This window comes from Mus caroli, unplaced genomic scaffold, assembly GCF_978045245.1.
Source record: "Mus caroli unplaced genomic scaffold, Mus_caroli_1 scaffold_3, whole genome shotgun sequence".
NCBI classification, from domain to species: Eukaryota; Metazoa; Chordata; class Mammalia; order Rodentia; family Muridae; genus Mus; species Mus caroli.
In genome coordinates, this window is record NW_028227258.1 from 40676715 (window position 1) to 40685005 (window position 8291).

Sequence of the window (8291 nt, forward strand, 5' to 3'; positions counted from 1 at the left end):
CTTTCTTCCGTGCTGAGTGATATTAAAAGTTAGGCCTGGGCTCTGGTTAATATTTTAGAAAGGCTCAAGAAGTGTTTACTGAGTACCGACTGCTTGTTAGTTACTTGACAGAGTGGTAGGAGTCTAAAGAAGAAAAACTATGAAATTCACTACTTAGTAAATGATGGTTGGAATGTGAAGAAGAAGTCTCTGTTTGCCATAAGCATAGTGTGTGTGTGTGTGTGTGTGTGTGTGTGTGCTTGTTGTGGGTCAATGTAAATTGTTATGGTTATTTTTAATTTGACATTGTAATATGGTTAGTTTGCTGTATGTCTATATTTTACATTTAATTTTACCTTTTTACTGCTCAGTATTGGTTGTTTATAATCATAGTCTGAGTACAATCACATAATTCTGAGTGTATTCTAGGTGTTTGCTATAATGCTGTCTTATCTGAAAGATTGTTTGGAGAACAAATGGTGTGTGTGTCTATTCTCGCGTGCTCATGCATGCACGCGCGCGCGCGCGCGCGCGCACACACACACACACACACACACACACACACACACATACAAAAGTCAAAGGACATTGGGCTATTGCTGGGGTCTTACTTTGAGGCACAGACTCTCACTGGACCTGCATCTAGAATGGTGGTAATGAGCCCCAACTGTCCTGCTGCCCCTGCCCTCACTGGGGTGAGGTTATAGCAGGTGCTTGACTTTCTTTTCTTTTTTTTTTTCTGTTGTAATTTTCTTTTTTTTTATTACGTATTTTCCTCAATTACATTTCCAATGCTATCCCAAAAGTCCCCCCTACCCTCCCCCCCACTTCCCTACCCACTCATTCCCATTTTTTGGCCCTGACGTTCCCCTGTACTGGGGCATATAAAGTTTGCATGTCCAATGGGCCTCTCTTTCCAGTGATGGCCAACTAGGCCATCTTTTGATACATATGCAGCTAGAGTCAAGAGCTCCGGGGTACTGGTTAGTTCATAATGTTGTTGCTCCTACAGGGTTGCAGATCTCTTTAGCTCCTTGGATACTTTCTCTAGCTTCTCCATTGAGGGCCCTGTGATCCATCCAATAGCTGACTGTGAGCATCCACTTCTGTGTTTGCTAGGCCCCGGCCTAGTCTCACAAGAGACAGCTATATCTGGGTCCTTTCAGCAAACGCTTGCTAGTGTATGCAATGGTGTCATCGTTTGGAGGCTAATTATGGGATGGATCCCTGGATATGGCAGTCTCTAGATGGTCCATTCTTTGGTCTCAGCTCCAAACTTTGTCTCTGTAACTCCTTCCCTGGGTGATTGTTTCCAATTCTAAGAAGGGGCAAAGTGTCCACACTTTGGTCTTCGTTCTTCTTCAGTTTCATGTGTTTTGCAAATTGTATCTTATATCTCGGGTATACTAAGTTTGTATCTTTTGATCAATCTTTGTTGATCAAGGTATCTAATTTCTGTTACAGGTATAATGAGGAAAGAACTGCCTTGAACTTTCAAAATGAAAGCAAATAGTTCATTGGGATATTTATAAACATATTCTTTATAGTAGACAAAGACAGACCTAGGTCTGCATTCTGGCTCTTACATCTGTTAGGCATATTCTTTTTGGGCAACTTAACCTTCTTGAGTCTCAGTTTCTTAATTTATAAAATGCAAATAAAAAATGCTTTCCTTCCAGGTTTGTTTTGAGATTTAAAGAAGAGAGTGCACGAGCAACTTGGCCTCAGAAGTTGTGTAACTATCAGGCCAAGAAACCATATGACTTGAGGCTAGAGGCTGCTGCACTGGAAAGCATAAATTCATAAAGCAAGCATTCAAGTAAACAAAGGCGAGGATTCTATAAGCTTTTAATTAGTTAACTATGATCTTTGGATTGAGATGTTTAATTTGGAATCAAAATAAAATAAGACTTTGTTGTATTACTTCCAATTTCTTAAATTGTTCCGGATCCATCCTCTCATCATACATTTATATTTTGAAAATCAAGTCTAGAAGCTTTAAAACAAAGCACTTATTACTTATATATTTTGTTACTGAAGAATGAACCTCGGGACTTGTCTGTGACAAACATGTGCTCTACCACTGGGCTACACCACAGCCATGTACTTACAGTTTAATAAGGCTGGCCTTTTCCTTCTTGCTGTCAACTAGGATATGGGGTTCACCTGGATAAGGAAAGAGATAATGGGGAAAAGAAGATGGACAACTAGAAAGTGGGAGGCCAGTTTGCCCCTGAAGGATGAGAGAAGCAGCAGGCAGAAACAGAATGAGGATGTCTTCCTATCCTCCCTGAGAACACATCATGGTGGCACCAGGACATTTAAGCATCATCCAAACAGCTTTCAGGTTCTGGGAACATGGATGCTAATTGCTGTAGGCTCTTGTAGTAATAACCACCTCGCAGTCCTCTACTTATTTAGGGGCACGAATATCATAGCTTAGGGATGAACCTGAGGGGACTATCATGGAGCTTCATGGCATAAGGCTTGGGAGGTATCATAAGATGAAGAAATAAGGGGGCCAGTGGATTCCGAGATGGATGTGAAGGACTACATTTAACTGGATGGGACCAGGGGTAAGAAATGAACAACATAATCTCATTTGGAAACATGTGAGAAAGCCAGTTGTGGTGGCACATATATGTATACATGACTGAAGGTGCCCTTGGATGTCAGAAGAGGGCTTTGGAGTCCCTGGAGTTGAAATTATAGGCAGTTGTAAGTTGCTTGAATTGGCTCCTGGGGATGGAATGTGGTTCCTCTGTGGGATCAATATGCACTCTTTCTTAATCACTGAGCCATCTCTCTAGCCCCTTGTACCTGGGTTCTGGGGCTAAAGCTCAAGTCCTCATGCTTTACAGGAAGAACTTCTTTGCTAACTGGGTTGTCTTGTTGCTTAATCATAAGCCTCAAGAAAATGAAAAATTGATAGTAGACTGAGATGACCCAGGGCTTATATTGGTTCTGAATAGGAAATTCTTAGGCATGTGCATGGTTACCTGTAAGGTCGGTTCAAGCTGGTTAAATGGCAGGAGTACTGAAGATATTATTTGCAGGCCATCCAGGCCAATATACTGCATAGTCTTATACTTCTGTTTTCTCATGGTTTAATTAAGAAGACATTCAAGGTCCTTGCCTCTGATTGAACAATGACCAATGATTACAATAATGTGTTATTGACTTCAAACAGTTAAAAGGATTGAAAACATTTTCACCATAAAATAAATGATAAAGATAGACATGCCATGTTCCTCTGATTTAAACCTTACATAATATTTACATGTACCGAAACATCACATGACACTCTGTGAATATATACATTTTCTATGACTTCCTGCATCATTTTCACTGGAGACTTAATGCATTTGAACATTTCTACCCCACTTTCTGGGCTGTATTGTCTCAGCTTGACAGCCAATCCCATATTGTCAACTTCAAAGATCTGGTAATTATGAGTCTGGATACGTATTGTATGAGTACCAATACCTAGAAATATTCGTGCCATCTGGGTAGAAATCAAAAAGCCTCTGAAAGTTGATGTTACAGCTCTCAACTCATTTCTCTCCCTCTATTTTTCTTTCTTCTAAGGTTGACAACCGCCCACATGGCACTCACTGGTTCTCGGCGTAGCCCACAGAAATGCCAGCTGGCTGCGTGCCAGCGTTGGGAGGACGAGACTGTTGAGAGCTTCCTCCCTGCAAAACCTTGTCAACCGCAAAGCATTGTTTCTCGGTCTGAAGTATTTTTCTTTTCCTGTCGCTTTGATTTCTCCTCGCGCCTGGGAACAGGACTCAGAATGGGTTACTAATTATATCATGGGAGCTGTGATTCTGAACACCACGAGTCCACATTCCAGAGGCATCTCTCTCAGAGCTGTACCCGTTAATACGTGCAGAAGGGCGAGGATGTCAGCATCCGGGAGCGACATGGCAGGCCAGTCTGCTTTAAAAAAAATATGATTTGTTTTCAGCAAACCCATCCAACACACCACATCCAGAGGACAACGTGATAAAAAAAAAAAAAAAAAAAAGTAAGCATGCTAAGGCCTCCTGCCTATTTTTGGCAACTATTATCTTAAATTAATAGAAATGCCAATTTTTCTTCTTTGAGAATCAATGCCCACCAAAGTTCAGGTGCTAGCACTTAAAAACCCAAAGAATCCTCTTTAACAATCTCTCCAGTAGCCTCAGATACTCACTCCAAGGAATTTCTTTATTTAGAATCTCGATTGGATTGCTGATTAGAGCCATAAATGGAGGAAGCTTGCCGGGCTCACAGCATTTCCTCGACTGTATAAAAACACTTTACTTTTTACTCTACAGGAATAATGTTTTAAAAATTGATCCTCTCTGGCATTAGTACCTATTCCAGTCTCCAAAATTCTGACTGTCTGTCTTAGACATATAATAAAAATACACGTCTGAAGGCTGGGGAACATTTTAATGACTTTCTGTGTTACTGTGCTTGTACTGAATGGTGGAAGAGATCAGCTCATTAACTTAAGATTTCTTTACAATGATGCAGTTCGCATCTGTACGCTTGTCATGTTTAGTTTAGACGAGGGACTGTGATAGTTCGGAATACTACATCATCTCCCAGGGTTGTCAGTGGGATTCCAAGTGGCTCTGGAACTGTGTGCAGGCATAGAAAGGAAGGATTGATTGACACCCCTCTGTTACATAGACAGGAGGTTTCTGTGTATCTGTAATTCTTTACCCAGAGTGTGCAGTAACTATTTGTAAAAGAGACAGGGTTTGGAATATTTGCTATTCTTTTTGCCCAGGGCACAGTGTCTATTTCCTTGTTAGAACAATAGATGGATCAGTTTTCACTAAGCACTGGGTCTAGGCATGTTTGTGGTCTCAGATACCACAAGAATCCCACAGAGTGGACTTACCCTTTCCCTTATTTTCCAATGAAGACATAAAACACAGTGATAAGTGAATTGATATTCATTCATTCATTCATTCATTCATTCATTCATATTTCTTAAGGTCAGTCAGTGAATAGTAGAAGAGAAATAGACTTGGTTCTTTTCCTTGGACAAATGGTTTTAAGCCCCGTGGCCATGGACTGAGAGAGTCTTTTGTTTTAATGTATTTGTTTTTTATTTTATTTTATTTTTGTTTTGTTTTGTTTGTTTGTTTGATTTTGTTGTTGTTAAGTTTGGTTTTGTCTATATTATTTGGCGCTTGAAAATTTTTATTTCTACTCACGTTTAAATTAAATTTCTTTTAAATTTTCGTTCTGAAAACATAAAAAGTAATGGGTTTTCCTTAAAGTTTTTAATTCCAACAGACGACTTTTGGGTAGAAATAATAGCAAGAGAAAAAACTCTCAGGTCAGGAGAATCCAGAAGAGAAGTAGAAACCCTGCTTTATAACGTAAACACTTGGCCTGGAGAGCATCAGCTTTCACAGACTTGAAACTTGAGAGAAAATCCTAGACCTGTTTTAAAGATACAGTTTCTTCTATGCTAAATTACACCCTGAGTACAGCTTACAAAGACACAGAAAACTGTATAGGCTGTGTACATCAGAATTCCTTCAACATGTGACCATTGTGATAAGAGGACAGCTTCAGAATCTTTAGCCTTTGAAGTTCAGACCTGGCCTAAAGAACAGAGCTAAATAAATAAATAAATAAATAAATAAAGTGGAAGGGCTGTTTCTGACCAATCAGAGGTGTGGAGTCATATTTTCACCTTCATAATTAGGAAGACATTTTCTTTAAATGTGTTGCTTGTTGCTAGACATTTCAAGGGATGCTTGTGGCCAAAGTATGTTAATTTCCTTCTGTATATCCTGTCCTGCTTCACAATCATAGTATGGGCATGGGATTCCACAGGGTTTTGAGCTGTTGGAAGCATTTGAGTAAATAGGGGTTTCTTCAAACAATGTCTCACTGAACACCACCTTTGCAGACCTCTGTGTAGACCTACCTTGACCTGTGTCCAAGTGGAATATGAGCCCATGGTTCTTTTATTTCAATTCATCCCATATAATTCTATATTATACAATCCATTTCACTCACATGAACAGCATCATCTTTGTGATTCTAAACCCAATCAGGAGTTGAGTGTTATCTTTGGTTATTTTCACCAAGACTCCATACAAAGTCAATTATTAGCACACGTGCTCATGTTGGTTGATTTCTCCTGAACCACCTGCTACTTTTGCAATCCTATAGCAGCTCTGAGATGGAAAGGTACCCAAGTTAAGCCTCTCCCTGTTAGGGAAATTCAGTAACTAAGGGCTGCATTGCTAATTTGATTTTGCTGATGATCAGAGATAGGAAGAGAATTGTAATTGAGATGCATCATGACTGATTTGTGAGTGTTGGTACACATTTCTCATCATTGTTATGCTATTATGCCATTAACATAAATTAGAACATAGAGGTAATTTAAAATTGTTAGCTGACGCAGGTATATCTCATTCCCAGTAATAATCAAATATAAAGGAAGGAGGATGGGCTAAACAGCACACAATGTCATTGCATGAACCACTGATGGACAGCAGGATTTAACTTAAGTGCTAGCGCCAAAACCCACCTCTAACCTGAATTTCTCTTATTTTCCTTTTACACATAAAATTTAAATATAAGAAAACAAGCCATATGTGTCCCTCAGCATACTAACTTCTCTAAAGTCACTTCTCTTTCACTTAACACTGATTTGCCTAGGTTTTTTTATCTTGCCCTTTTCTCCTGGCTCTGTACACTTATAGATGGTATTTTCCCATGAGGACAGAAGCCAAAAAGACATGAGCAGGGGTTATTTTGGATGATGGCACGACCTCCCAACTCCTTTTGTGAAGTGATGAATTGGCTCCCTTTTGTTTTTTAGATAGAGCAGCCATGGCTTAGATCTCACTCTGAAGACCAGGAGGGCCTTGAACCCACAGAAATCTACCAGTTCCTGTCTGTCTCCTAAGTGAGGGCTTGGATTAAAGTCATGTACCATCATGTCTATCCTATATGTTTAACAGTTTGGAACAAAAGATCATAAGCTAGCACTGCAGGAGGCATTTTCTTGGGTTAAAGGAGCTGAGAAGCTGGGCACACTGTGTAAAGAAGATTTGGCTGTGGAAAAAATGCTTGCTGCTGCTTTCTATGAAGACGGTCAGGTTAAATAGTTTACCTGGCCTTTGGCACCTAATGAAAAGAAAACTGAAATTGATTACATGATAGGAGATAAAGCCAGATGAGGGACCGTGGACTTCTCAGAATTAAGCTTAGGACATCTGACACACTTGAAGCCTCTCTCTTTCTCTCTCTCTCTCTCTCTCAGCCAGAGAAGGTAGGTTGTTGACGGATATCACAATGAAAATACTGGACAAGTGTCATGTCGAGAAGTGTGATAGGAGACCTTGATACAACCAGATGTCGAGTACCAAATGTAAAGTGACAAATGACCCTTTTATAGAACTGTGTGCTGTCAATTCATCTCTAAAAAGTTTCCACCAGTTCTAGTGAACTTCCTTCAAAGTCTGGGCATTTCTGGTGCTACAAATGTTCATTGGTTGGGTCTTCTGGACCTGAGTTTTAGGAGGTCCAGATTCAGATTGGAAAAGAGCCGCCTGTCATCTCATAGAGCATATGCCATGATGTGCAAATTTGTGAAGTACTACAAACCGAGCCTGACAACTGGAGTTGTTTCTGAGTGAAGAATTCTGTAATAATCCTTGAGAATGAAGGGAAGTATGTCATGATATCAGCTTTAAAAATCCTAGGGTTGTCCCTAGACAAAGTCTTGGGAATCCAGTACTGCCTGCTTAACCCTTTGGCCTGTGTGTCAGGGTTTCTGTGTGTCAGATATCCTAGGGGACTTCTAGCTAGACTTGTGATACACATAGATGCATACGCTTCATTGACCACCAGCGTCTGAGACAGCATGACACAGGCACTTGAATGATTCGGTGTGCAAGTATTGGGCTGGCTGCTGTCTTTCTTTCCCTCCTATCTTTTCTTCACTCCATCTCTTTCCTCTCCCTCATCTTTCCTGATCCATTCCTCTACTGTTAATTTAGCAGTTAGCAGCCTTTAGACTCACCTTCCCTCTTTCATATCGCATATAAACATTAAGCCTCTCACAGAAACTTCACAATGCTTTGTTTTTATAGCAGGGTCACCCCTGGGGTGAGGCAAGATCTATATCAACTTAACTTGTAATTATTTCTCACCCATAGAATAAATAAAATATGACTTGGGAAGGTATGAAAACATGTCAGTTCCATGTGAATACATGGTTGAGATTGAAGAAACCCCCAGGGCAAGGGTCACAGTATGAATAGGTGATACTTGCTCATCTG